Source organism: Ascidia mentula, chromosome 6 (assembly GCF_947561715.1).
Source record: "Ascidia mentula chromosome 6, kaAscMent1.1, whole genome shotgun sequence".
In the NCBI taxonomy this organism is placed as follows: Eukaryota; Metazoa; Chordata; class Ascidiacea; order Phlebobranchia; family Ascidiidae; genus Ascidia; species Ascidia mentula.
The window spans coordinates 6835969-6849759 of record NC_138571.1 but is presented as its reverse complement, the minus strand read 5'-3'; the positions used below and the strand labels follow the sequence as shown (position 1 = coordinate 6849759).

At 39.0% G+C, this 13791-nt stretch overlaps 2 pseudogenes across 1 annotated transcript; both read left to right on the top strand.

Annotated features, from left to right (window-relative positions):
* Nucleotides 1-608: 608 nt before the first annotated feature.
* On the top strand, nt 609-1591 carry LOC145907059 (uncharacterized; annotated as a pseudogene).
* Nucleotides 1592-4804: 3213 nt separating this feature from the next.
* Nucleotides 4805-6832, top strand: LOC145907058 (carbohydrate sulfotransferase 9-like; annotated as a pseudogene). The gene is made up of 5 exons (XR_014402875.1): nt 4805-5128; nt 5452-5591; nt 5732-5963; nt 6292-6460; nt 6604-6832. The product of XR_014402875.1 is annotated as a carbohydrate sulfotransferase 9-like (transcript).
* Nucleotides 6833-13791: the final 6959 nt, after the last annotated feature.

Here is a 13791-nt window from a genome sequence, read left to right as displayed (position 1 = left end):
TCGTCGTCCACAGCTCTTTGAGATTGGTGGACGACCGAAAACGTATTTACTGTTCGTTCGTTATAGGCAAAGCAAGTGTTCCCCGCTTGAAGACGTGTTCGATCCCACGGCGGGAGTTGACAGCGGCAGTTGTTTCAGCCAGACTGGAACAACTTGCAAGGAAAGAGCTTCGACCGGTCGAATGTCAATCTGTTTTCTGGACGGATTCGACTGCAGTTCTTCAAAGCATTCTTAACAGCAACAAGCGATTTCCAGTGTTCGTGGCAAATCGTCTGGCCACAGTCGAAGATGTCTCACGTCCGGGTCAATGGAGGCACGTCGGTACAAAGGTAAATCCAGCTGATGAAGCGTCTCGTGGGCTAAGCGTAAAAAAATTCCTTAGCTCCAGCAGATGGCTCACTGGTCCTCAGTTTCTTTGGAAGAAAGAAAATGCGTGGCCTTCTTCTCCTGACTTGTCGTCTTTGCCAATCAATTTTTTTCCTATGAAGAAAGAAGCTCAAACAGGTTATCTGGTCGTTCGTGAATCCGCAATAGATCGACTTATTGCGAAATATTCATCTTGGAATCGGCTGAAAAAGGCTGTCGGTTGGCTGCTCCGGTTCAAGTTGATGTTGATGTCAAAGAAGTTTCCTGAAAAGTACGAAGTAACTTTTGGACAATTGGCCGTTGCCGAACTTAAAGTTGCTGAGCTCGAAATTGTAAAACATGTGCAAGAACACAGTTTCCCAGAAATTATCGCCGCAATGTCAAAGGCAAAGGGCGAAGCAATTCCTCTACAAAAGGAGGGCTCTAGGAAAACTTAATCCAAATATTGTTGACGGAGTTATGAGGGTTGGTGGAAGACTTGAGCGTGCAGTTGTCGACTTTAATGTGAAGCATCCGATCATTCTTCCATACACCCATCGGGTTACGGACCTGGTGATCATACAGCAGCATGAGGTTGGTCATGTCGGAATGGGACACACGTGGTCGTCCTTACGACAACACTACTAAGTGGCAGATCGACGTGTACTTGGCAAGTGTGTATCGTGTCGACGAAGAAACGGATCCCCGGGAAAACAGATCATGGCGGATCTTCCTTCTGCAAGGCTGCAGGTTAACAAGACACCTTTCTCAGTGTTCAGTGTTGGCTACTTTGGACCCTTTCTTGTTAATCAAGGACGAAGTGAGGTGAAGAGGTACGGATGCATCTTTACTTGTTTTTTCACCAGCACTTATTGAGATAGCTGATTTATTGTCGACGGACTCGTTCATCGGAGCCCTTCGACGGTTCATCGGTCGTCGTGGACGGCCAGACCAAATCTTCAGTGACAACGGTACGAACTTTGTTGGAGCTGAGCGCATACTGCGTGAAGAACTGCATAAGTGGAACCAAAAGCAGATTCAAGAATATTTGCAACAACGTGAGATTGCGTGGAGCTTCAATCCTCCTACTGCCAGCCTCATGGGTGGGGTATGGGAGCGGATGATACGCTTGGTGCGCAAGATTCTTAATACACTGCTTGCGGAGCAGACTTTATCTGATGAGAATCTGAGAACTCTGATGGTGGAGGTCGAGGCAATGCTGAACTCCCGTCTTTTGGTTCGGTAACGTTCCATCCGAAGGATGAGGAGCCACTTACACCAAATCATGTACTGCTGCAACGTGCAGCGCCGAATATGTCCCCTGAACTATTCACAAGAAAGAACTGTTACCACCGTAATCGCTGGCGCCAGGTGCAATACTTGGCGGAAATGGTCACGGGAGTACCTGCCTACGCTAATGCCCAGAACGAAATGGGCCAATGAACATGGTAATTTCGCCATCCCTGATGTTGTGCTTGTGGTGGATGACAACCAGCCACAAAGTAAAGGGCAAAATGGGGACGTAAGACCGATGTACTTTCTGATAAGAAGGTAGTGGTGCGTCAGGTGGTCGTAATGGCTCACTGGTGCCTTAAGACGCCCAATCGCGAAGTTGTGTTTGTTGTGCCCCGATTGGTTGCGTTGTATTTGGGTTTCGCATTTTTTTGCTTGTTTGGTTACACTTATATTTCTATCTCATATCTAATATAAAATACGACAAAAATGGTAATCCTGTTTCCCTGAGGCCTTAGCATCTTTCCAAAACTTTTCAGGCTATCTTACAGTTTTACATACCAAGAACATGTTGATATTTGACGCTGAAAAAGTTACATTACAAGTGAACTTTAAAGTGACATATAATATTTCAAATTTATTCATTCAATTTTGAAACGCTTGAATTTTTTACTGAAAGCAGATTTGTCAAAGGTATTTTTCATTGCAAACTGTTTTTATTTTCCATTCAAGGAACTCTGCGAAAGTTTGACTTGTGGTTGCCCAAGGAATGAATTGCAAAAGTTTTGGATTGACCAATCAGAACAAAAGCGTATTTTTATTCAAATTTAAACATACACAAACTGATACGTGCAGTATCAGAGTAATATACAAGTACACTATGGTAACGAAACTACAACTTTTAATCAATGCTTTGAAAGAAACACTTTTTGTAAAGATTTGGTAAAAATGACATTTTCTTTTAAGTATGCCTTTGAGAAGAAATCTCAATTGATCTGTTTCGCTTGTTTTTTTCTATTACGATACTTCTGTATTCTTCGCTGATATCTTCAGCCTTAGTGTAAATATCAACAGCTTCCGCATAAAGCTTCAGGGATTCCTGAGAACGTTTTTGACGTTCGTACACTAAGGCAAGGTTGGAGACACAATGTCCAAACACGTGGTATTTGCAAGCATCATCACCAAACGTGGATTTCATTAAGTGAATGGCTTCTTCCAATATCGGCCCAGTGGATTCAAGGTCAGGAATTGAAAGATAGCAGTAAGCAGTAAACTGCAGGCACCACGTTTGATTAATGACCCCCCAGTCGGAATTTATGGCCGATTTATAATCGATCCTGTGTGAACTCTTTTGGATTATATTCGATTATCTTTGACAAAATATGTCTATGATAATAACTAAATAAACATACTTGGATTTTCACCGATTATTAGATATGACTTAGTCTTCCGATTTCAAAGATAATGATCAAATAATTATTCACTTTTGATTTCTGAACCTCGACCATCGCTTTATCCATGACACGGGACCATAAGAATATTTATCATTAATATAACAATGGGTTAAAAAATGGAAACTATGTTTCGTATTATTACCAGAAGTTCACAGATTAGGCTATTTAAAAGTTTGGGGTAAAGAAGAATTACTTTATCAAATATTTTTTACTGACTGAAAAAGTGTGTTGATTTCTATTGCACATTTTATAATGTTTAATGTTTGCAAACAATTGTGATACAAACAATCTTTTATAAACGTATGTTTTAATTTTGTTGATTGTATCGCTTTATCTTATGTCGTGAATAATTAATTTTTTTAAACGGTTTCAACCGCGCTATCGCATCACGTGACTTCTTTAACCAATAAGCGATTTCTTCGTTGACTCGGCAGATACGGGCAAATGACTACTGTCATTCAGGCAGAATCCAAAATTATTGTTTCGCGAAATGCGTTCCGCATCAATGAGCAGCATTGCACGAGAAGGGTTAACTTCTAACAAAGGAGTTTATTGTGGTATATATCATACCAGTAAGCATTATTTTGCAAAATATTTCACTTGTTAATCATTTCGTACCAATACCTCTGTAGAAGTCCCAAGTTTATATTCAAAATGACCTGAAATACGGATCTTTTTGCGCTTTTTTGCATTGCCGGTGACGTCACTTTCAATCAAGTGCCAAACCACTTTCCGCTTCATAGGATTTTTTTTAAATCTCAGTATCTGTCAAGGATAGAGTGCAGAATAGCGTGAAAGTAATAAAAATCGGTAGAGATCTCACGTATTTCATCAGAATGACCTGAAACACGGGTGATTTTGCGCTCTTTTGCATTACCGGTGACGTCACTTTCAATCAAGTGCCAAACCACTTTCCGCTTCATAGGATTTTTTCAAAATCTCAGTATCTGTCAAGGATAGAGTGCAGAATAGCGTGAAAGTAATAAAAATTGGTAGAGATCCCACGTATTCCATCAGAATGACCTGAAACACGGGTGATTTTGCGCTCTTTTGCATTACCGGTGACGTCACTTTCAATCAAGTGCCAAACCACTTTCCGCTACATAGGATTTTTTCAAAATCTCAGTATCTGTCAAGGATAGAGTGCAGAATAGCGTGAAAGTAATAAAAATTGGTAGAGATCCCACGTATTCCATCAGAATGACCTGAAACACGGGTGTTTTTGGGCTTTTTTGGCTTGCCGGTTACGTCACTTTCAATCAAGTGCCAAACCATATATTTGTCTCGAACGAAAGCCAATAGATTTGAATCCACAAAACATATTTTTCCATAATGTCGTCATAAAATGTAAATCACATTCTCTTCCACTTGCAACCCTGGCAATGGTTTAGGTCTACTTCCTTTCAAGGGCCTATTAGGCGGAACTCGTTTTTTTCCGCTGATGAGCATCGTGTAATCTTACATACCATAATTGACCCCGCGGCTATTAGCGAAACGTGCAGTTTTGTTGATTCTCATATTTAACTTACAAGCTGTTGGAGCAACGTCGTTCCGCTGTGCAAAAAAATTTTGTTCGATTAATGCAACAGGAAAATGTGTAAGTTGTATTTCAAAACTTTTTCTTTGAGCATTGCTTTGTATAAACAGAATTGCAAAATGTCAGATTTTGAGCGCCGAGCAGAGGGTGAGAAAATACAAATTAACTTATTTCTAAAAAAAGCCAATCGTTAATGGCAATTAATAAGCCTGTCTGTCACATGTTATTCAGAGAATGTAGCTAATGTGGTTATACAGGCACTGTTCTAAATCTTTAGGCAAAGACCCTCTGGCTAAATTTCTGTAAGAAAAAACAGATTCAGTCAAACAAAACATGATCAGCAGGATTTCTTTGTTGCTATTCGGATTCTTTGCAGCCGTTGTTGTCATAATCATGTTTTCTTATGAAAATCAACTCAAATCTTGGTCCAAACAATCCGATTTATTTTCTAATAACACCATGAAAAGTTGGTCAAATGTGTCAGAACATTTTATGGAACGTATGCAAATGAGAATGGATGAGCGTCGAATCAGAATTCGGGAGATTTGTGACAAACTAGGTAAGAAAATAATCTGTCCTTCTTATATAATTAACGTGACTTTTATTGTCCGACTGGCTGCATAGCAGGTGAAACACCGTATAGTAAAAGTCACGTCAAATGTGCCAGATGTAGACAGATTATTAAAATATAATATGCCTGGGGGCAACAGCAACCTACTATAGGTAAAAAAAATGAATTTGACGCAACCTACTTTTAACATCACGCCTCATATCTCAGCTATCCAGTACATGTTTTTGGTAAGAGAGTTTCAACAGCTGACTTTGAAGCTGTCATACATTTTTTAAGTTAAACAGTTGAACTATAAAGTCTATTTTGTAAAGGTTTTCATCACGACAAAAACAAAATAAGAAATTCGGTGATTTATTCAACCAAACACAAAACCATCTTTTGTCAAATTCCGAAGACTGGAATAACTCGATGGAAGCAGTTATTTACTGAAATGAACGGCGAACGTTTTGAAGTAAGATGTATTCGAGTAGGCCTATACATAAAATGGTTTCATGTAAGTTATTTCAAATGTGGAAAAACTATTGGAGTTGAAAACAGGCCTCGTGAATAAGGGTAAAACAATTCATAATTCAATGCACCTTTGCTTTTCAGGAATCCCAGTTTACCAAAAAATTTAAAGAGCATCTCCAACTGATTGGAGAAGAGAGAAAAGTCCTCTTGTTAAAAGATGATTGGTTGAAAATGACGGTGGTTCGAGAACCGATGGAACGTCTGATCTCAGCTTTTAGATCAAAACTGGCTAAACCTGATGGCACTGTATTTAAGCCCATTGCCGAATCAATTCAATTTCAATACGGAAACAAAAGTGATTTAAATCCACAGTGTAACAGTTTGTTTTTGCGCAAAATTTTTACCAAACCGTTTAATCATGATACTAAATTTTGTATTTGTGTCAAAAAAATTTTGATGAGCAATTTTAACGATCTAACGATTAGAAAAATATATTTAAAATAATTTAAACAAACCAAAAAAAGAATATTTCATATTTGACCCGTCAAACATACGTTGACGCCTAAATCCAATATAATCCAAAATTGAACGCCTAAATTATCTTAATAGGTCCTGGGAGATTTAAGTATTTAGAATAATTAATTTTAAAGCTAAACTCGATTCTTTTATTTCAAAACCAAGAAAACCATTTGATCTCACAGCACGTGGTGGACTTGACTTCAATACATTCATCAACTATTTAGTAGTCGGCTATCCAAACTCACTACTGGAAGACAACAACCACTGGAAAAAATACTCCACACTTTGCCAACCATGTGACGTAAGGTAGGACGTCATAGCGCACCAGGAAACCGTCAGCGAAGATTCGAAGTGGGTGCAAATTGACAAGTTTAAGACTTGTCATCTATGTATTACTTAATATCATTTGCTTTTCCGAATCTTAAAAAGTCATAGATGTGGTAAAAAAAGAGCACTTAAAAATTCTTAATTTCTTTCAAATATTTGCAACACAGATATGTTCTCAAAACCATAGGAGCACCTCCAGATCTAGAACTGCGCTCAGCTTATCCAAACAAAACCGATGACGACATGGTTCTGCGCTACTACTCAACCGTGAATCCACGTGAGCGAGTGATGCAGCTCTACAACTTGTTATTGGACGATTACTTGTTATTCGGTTACCCACCACCTCCGTTACTGAAGAAACTGTTTGATAACTGACATTGCAGTTAGCCTCGAAATGCAAGCGAAAAATTTTTTGGCATAACATTCGACAAAGACAAAGTTATCACGTTATCTGTTATGTCGAACAAGCGAAATTGAAGGTTGTGGTGTTGCGATAGCTGTCTGTAGAACATCATACATCGCCGTAGCCATTTGGGTCTGGCAATGGGCCCTGCTAGATGTATTTCTAAACCAAATTGTCTCACGCATTTGTACAAGCCTGTGTCAAGCAGTTCTTGTATGACCTGTAACACAATAATTGATTGTTATAATTTTTCATTATTTGCTGGGAAACTCAAACAATTTGTTGAAAATAATCTGACCTCGTCTTCAAATCCACCACCGTCAGGGTTGTCAATTTCCACCTTCAAGTAATCTAAATACCTTCCGTTGTGTCCAAGTTCCTTGAATAAGGTACCTGAAATTTCGGGTATGATAAACATGCACAGCACGTATGTCGAGATCATTTTCTGTCACGTTCGCTTAGGTCTTCCATGTTTTCAATTTTTACCACAAAGCTCCTCATAATTGGAATGACATGTTGTTGCCACGTCGACCGATCAAAGGAGTTTGTTTCGCTCACATGTTTGTTGATTTCCTTCAAACCACCGAGGCACATTCTAATGCCCACTGCTGCATTTGACTTGTTTGCATGACAAGCAAACATTTCAGCAGAAAGGTAATAGAAGGCCTGAGCTCGGTTGAAAAATTTTTTAAAGCGGTAATCGTCGGCTAATTTCTTTAACTCTTCTGCAGTTGATTGAAAGTTGTCGTGGAGAAGTTGAGATAGTTGATGCAAGTACGAATTTACATTTGACCAATTTCCCTTTTTTACGCTTTTGTCGTATTTATTCAAAGCGTCTTGCAGCTGTTTTTGGGCAACCGTCATTTTACCTACAGGCAAATATAAACCAATATTTAGATGCATAAAAAGTCTAGTTTAAATAAATAGAAAAATACCTCCAGACTGCAAAGCTTCCAGCAAGGGAACTTTATTTCTGTATTTTGAAGTGCCTGCAAACAACATACTTTATGAGCTGTAATATTAAAACTAAGCTCACTTTTCTATCACGTCCTAATAAGAAATACACGTATCCGGGTTGGGATTGACGCACAAAAATTGGGTTGCGATAGAAACTTTAACGAATTTAGCGCTCGAATAATCACACTGGAAGAGAATTAAGTCGTTACAGCGAAAATACAAAAAGTGCGGATGATTTTTTACGACCAAGGTTTGCACCCATGACTTCTTTGAAAGAATCGGTTGTTACTTTGCCGAACATTGACTGCAAGTACACTCCTAGTTGAAAGTAAGACTCAGAAATTAAAGACAGCAACAAGCTAACCTTTAACCTAACTTACTTGGAACTAATAACTTGGGTGCGGTGTGGCTGGCACGCTGAACTTCTGAAATGCATTTAAAAATTTTGTTAGTAGCACATTAATATATTTGATACTAATTAAAATGAAGCTAATCCCGGTCGTAAAACTTAATAAATAAAAAAACTTACCAAAGGTTTCCTTGGGAACCGTAGTATCGTCGAATCGGGCAACAGCTATAAAAAAACAAAGATTATATTTGATGTTGTTTTTAAACATTTAAAATTACCGCAAGGGATCAAGCAGCTTAATTAATATATTGATAAACACAACAAGATAAAACGTTTTTTATTGAGTTGTAAAATTGCCAACTGCCGAAGAAAATACTTTTTTCTGTGTCTAATTTTACCCGGACATTCATGCAATTTTTACCTGAAACTTCTTTGGGGGTGGTTTCATCATTCGTTGTAGTTTCTCCTCCTGAATGAAATAATTGATATTATGGATCCCAAAAACACAACTTTTAGGATACAGAACGTTAGGCAAGTCATACCCACCTATGAAACCTTTGGGAAAGGTGCTGATACTTTCCTCAACATTTGCAATGTGACAGTAGTACATTGTTATAATTGCTACCAATAGCAGTCGTGCAAACAAACTACTAAATTAAAAACAGGCTTGCAAAGAATAGTTTCTCAAATAGATTTACATTCTAGATGAAAGCTCGCGTGCCATTTTGTGACCAGCCGATTGCCAAACGCGGGCCATTTTTTGCACCACTGGTTCAAAGAAATCGTTTGTCAAACTCAAACCTCGAATTTTATTGCAGTGTTTATTGTTTGCATATCAGCGATAAACTAGGCGTGGGGTCGGCATCCTACGGTCCTTCGTAAAAAATTGTGCCTGGTAGCCTTAGAAACGGATTCATTCCAACGAATTGACAAACTTACGAAAAAGGGGTTTGGGAATTGTGTTTCCATCATCTCCACCTGAAAGTTAAAAAAAAATGTTTTGCCAATTCATATGTACTCGCACAAAACTAGTAAAACACTTACTAAAGAGGGCTACAGACAGGGTGTACGCACAGCACTGTTTCGACCTGCAAGGTCTCATCAGTGCAGCTGTTTACTGTGGCATTGTGCTAGCCTTTACACTAGCAAGCACACAGATTTTCAGCTGACAAGACCCATATTTAACTGACAAGATCGTTCTGACTATGGCTAACTGCTTGGAATCCGATAGTGCTACCGGTTCGGGTTACCAAGCAGTTATTTGGCCAAGGTGCGCTCTACGGTGGTTCGTCTTTGTTGTTTTGTCCGTAGTTTAGTTAACCGAAAGGTACCACAAAGTGAAAATCTGTGTGCCTGGTACTGTAAAAGCTAGCGCAGTTCCACAGTGAACAGCTGCACTGATGAGACCTTGCAGGTCGAAACAATGTGTACACCCTGTCTGCAATTCTCAATAATTATTATGGCTTTTTTAGACTTATAGACTACTTCGGGAAGCCACGCATTGTCGATTCGAATTTTACATGAAGTTTACTTTTGAACATGATTTTGTCTTGTGATGTATATACCTGTATGCAAAGTTTGAGCCACCAGCGCTGTTGATGAGCTTTCTTGTCGTACTTCCACATCTAAAATATGTTTCAATTTTTTTTAAATATCTCAATCATAAGCTGGGAAACTTAATACTTACTGGTAATGAGAACTGATGTAAACGTGCCAGTCTGTGATAGTTTGTGTCAAAACACGGCGTTTCCACTTGCATGCCTCTGAGTGCAGTTGTGACCTGTTCAGCCACCACCACCGGATCTTGCTTGGTAAAGTGACTGTCAAATCTATCACGAACACTGATTATATCTGGTCTTAAGTATGGGTTGGCATGCCAACATCTTTCCATATCACTTGCAAGAAGCCGCATGATCTTCTTATCCGCGTCACATAGCAACGCTTCAATTGCTGGGAATCCCAAACAATCTGGACGAAGACCATTTTTGACTGCTCTTTTGAAACCCTCGGGGTCGCTGATGTTGACAAAGGGTGGCTGGCGAGTCAACATTGTATAAAGAACCACTCCATAGCTGTAAACATCCTGTTCTTTCGAAGGTTTCAAATTGAAGTTGTCGAATTTTTCTGGTGCAGCAAATTGCATCGTCATGTTCCACCTTCGAGCGAGAGGTCGATCTGACGAAGATGTGGATCCTGTGTAGTTGGCGATCTCGGCACATCTGAAATCCGATATTTTGCAGTGTAGCGTTATAGTGAAAAGCACATTCCCCGGTTTGAGGTCGCCGTGTATCAACCGCTTGTCGGAAAATATGTTGTGAATGACGGCAATGCCAGTTGCTATTTCAACGGCAAACCGAAGACGCAGGGTCATTCCAATGGTGACGTTTTCGTCAGCAAGTAGATCTCTGAGATTTCCACCTTGGTAATATTCCATAACGATGGCCATGTTGAAAGGCCATTTTGCCCAGCCGTATACTCGCGCAATACAGTCATGGCTTGCTTGCTGAAGTAGGCTGAATTCCCTTTGTATTCTGTTGTGTGCAAAATCGTATGAATGAAATGCGTGTTATTGAGTATGGTCTGACTGTATCAAGTACAAGTTTTGAAAACTTACCGTCTCAACATGTTTGCCTTTTGTCTTCCGCCACCAGTAATATTGAAGCACTTCATTGCAACAAGACTTAACACTCTATGTCGTCCAAGCAGTACAACGCCAAAACTTCCATTTCCAACCTCGCAAGAATCAACATCGAGCGAAATATCTACAGGGTCGAATTCCCGAAGCGGCAATTCAAGAAAATCTTTTGTAATGAAGTTTACTTCAAAAATAAAACTGTTTTTTTGCAAAGAAGATTTAACTTGTCTGTCCATAAAAGCTATCCAAAATGTGTTAGCATTACCAGCACGCATATCAAAAGTCGATTATGCAATTCCGATACTGATGTTGGTAGCAAGCAGCAGTATGAAAATCCTTGCTGTTTTTAAGTCTTTTGATAGTATTTGCACTGATTTCATTCACAAAAGTGAGGTGCTAGACTGAGATTACAATCTGTTAATAAAATTTTTTGTTTTATTTGGCCTGGGTCTTCGTTGTTACTGTCATTTGGGGATTACGAAATGCCAGAATTCAATATAGACCATGAGATGTTTTTGTTCAATTGCAAAATCAGAAAGTAAATATCAGTATGTAAGCACCTGATAAACACAGTTACCTGGCTTCCCATGTTTTACCAGCATTCCGTTAAAGTAGTTTGTACGCTATAACTCTGTGTATACGCTTTTCATTGTCTCAGTGGATTCAGTCACCCAAAGTTTTGGTGGTTGCATCCAAGCAGAATATTGAGCACAGAAAGTATGCAATTGCGGGCACATTCTCACTCCATCAAAACAGTTGCTCCCACATCAAAAGCGGTTGACCGCACACGACGTCAATTCCAAACGAATGACGCTGCACAATACGTGTTTGTGGTTTAAAACGCGCCAATGTACTAGAGGGCATTAATTGCCAGCGTGTTAAGGTTACTATTGTTCAATTTCAAATGTGGTTCCCAACCTGTGGTAAGGGAATTCAGGTTAGTACGCGAGAACATTTGACAAATATGTTTGACGCTAACAATCCAACATACAATTAAACAAATTATACGTATATATTTTCTAATATACGGCCCCGTTACTCAAACAATGCGACGAAAACAAGGTTTAAAGATGGTCCTTCACTCAATTGTGTCATAATTTTTTTAATGATATCAATAGATGGTTCGTGGTAACTGTGCAGGACTTTGACGTGGTTCGCGATAAAATTCAGGTTGGGAACCAGTGCCATGGCACATCTGGGTGAATGGGTTAAAGTTAGATTTAGTATAAAATTTGCTTGTCAGGGCTGTAGATTGGCAAAAACAATTAAACATTCGGTAAATTTAAAAATGTACTGCTCTTCTGGCATAAAATATACGTACTGTGTACTTTATGCGAAAGAGCATCGCCGTGATGTCGCATCGAAAGATGCCAGCAAGACTGCGTTTGCCAAGCATGCGGTAACATTGCGACATGAATTTGACTTCGATAAAGCCCACGTTCTGGAAAAGGAGTTGGACCACAACAAGCGACTATTTCTTGAGTCGCTGCACATTCACAAAAATAGTGGATGCGTCAACGACAAAGAACAATGTGTTTTCTTTCCGGCAGTTTACAATAATGTGTTGTAACTGTTGAGTCTTCTGCAGTGTTCGGTGCTTCTGCCATTCACACTTCTCAGGCAAAATGAATATGTTACCCATCTGGTTTAGCTTACAGGCGTACACTCGAACTCCATGTTGGTTTGCCATTGTAGGTACGGGTGATTGACACTGTCAGTCAAGGCGATGCTTCAAGCAGCCTACGAATTAAAAACGGTCCGGATTTGTATGGGTTTGTTGAACTTTCGGTGTTTTTCATATAGCCAATTGGAAAATAGTTCAAACTTTGATTTTCATAAGTCGCCCACAAAGAACCTTATGTAGTTGAGGAACAGTAAAAATGCAGTTTATGATCCGAAGTCTGAGTGTATTTCTTATTGTTTACTGCGGGTGCTTGATGGCGTCGTCACTTTTTGTCACGCTTTGCATTTATTATGAACATTTTTGCGTAACTTTATCATGGCAACCAATACAAGTAGGCTAGCAATGTTAATACAAACCAATTGCTGCAAATGTTTTATTGGTATTTTTAACTAGAAAAAAGTGCTGTTATAACACAACTTATGCCGACGGCATGTAGCCTAAATCACAATGAAAGAAATCAGGATTTTGTTACAGAAAATATATTTGTGGTTTTAGACTCGCAAAACGTCTTCTACAACAAAAACCTTGATGAAAGAATTTGAAAAGTGCTTGGTTGAATGAAACTTCCATGGAAACGATCAGCTTATTCATAGTCATACGGGAAGAAAGTGTGCAAAAGTTTCAGAGAAATCACCAATGTGATTATTAAACAGGATTTCCTGCAGCAAGAACGTCTGCGTAGGTTCAGCATGGTATTGTTCATGCAAAAGTTGAAAAAAAACTTTACACCAACGAGGATCAGCAAAACCAATGCTTTCTACGTCAATTTTCAATTTGTGCTTTTAGTTAATTTAAAGCAGTGATTGCGGTCAAAAGAATGGGACAGTAAATTACATGTGTTATAGCCCACGATAGTATCTAGAATGTTATTTTCTGACTTTTAGACAACTGCAAGTGAAGGATGGTGAATTATTATTGTGTTGCTGTTGCTGCAAAGCATGTTGTAATGGCAAAGCAAAGAATCTTTCCTTCTGTCACAATTAAACGTACACTTTTATACAATGACGTTGAGCCTGCAAGGAGGCTTTATCGGGGTCATGGTCCAGCGCACAAACATGTATCAACAAATGTTAAAACACAAGAAAAGAGAACACTCACACCGCATGTACAGTCAAGTGTATATATAAAAAAATATAATTATTAGATTACCAAATAAGCACAAACGCTTTCTGGTTGTGTTGCAACGTAAGTTTTATGGCATGTATATTATAAAACTGTAACACATTTCGTTAAGTAACAAGATACCTTGCTGCAAGAGAACAGGAAAATACTGCTTCCTGTCGTTGCCAAAAGATTGTACTTGTGAATATCAAGCGTTTCCAAACAG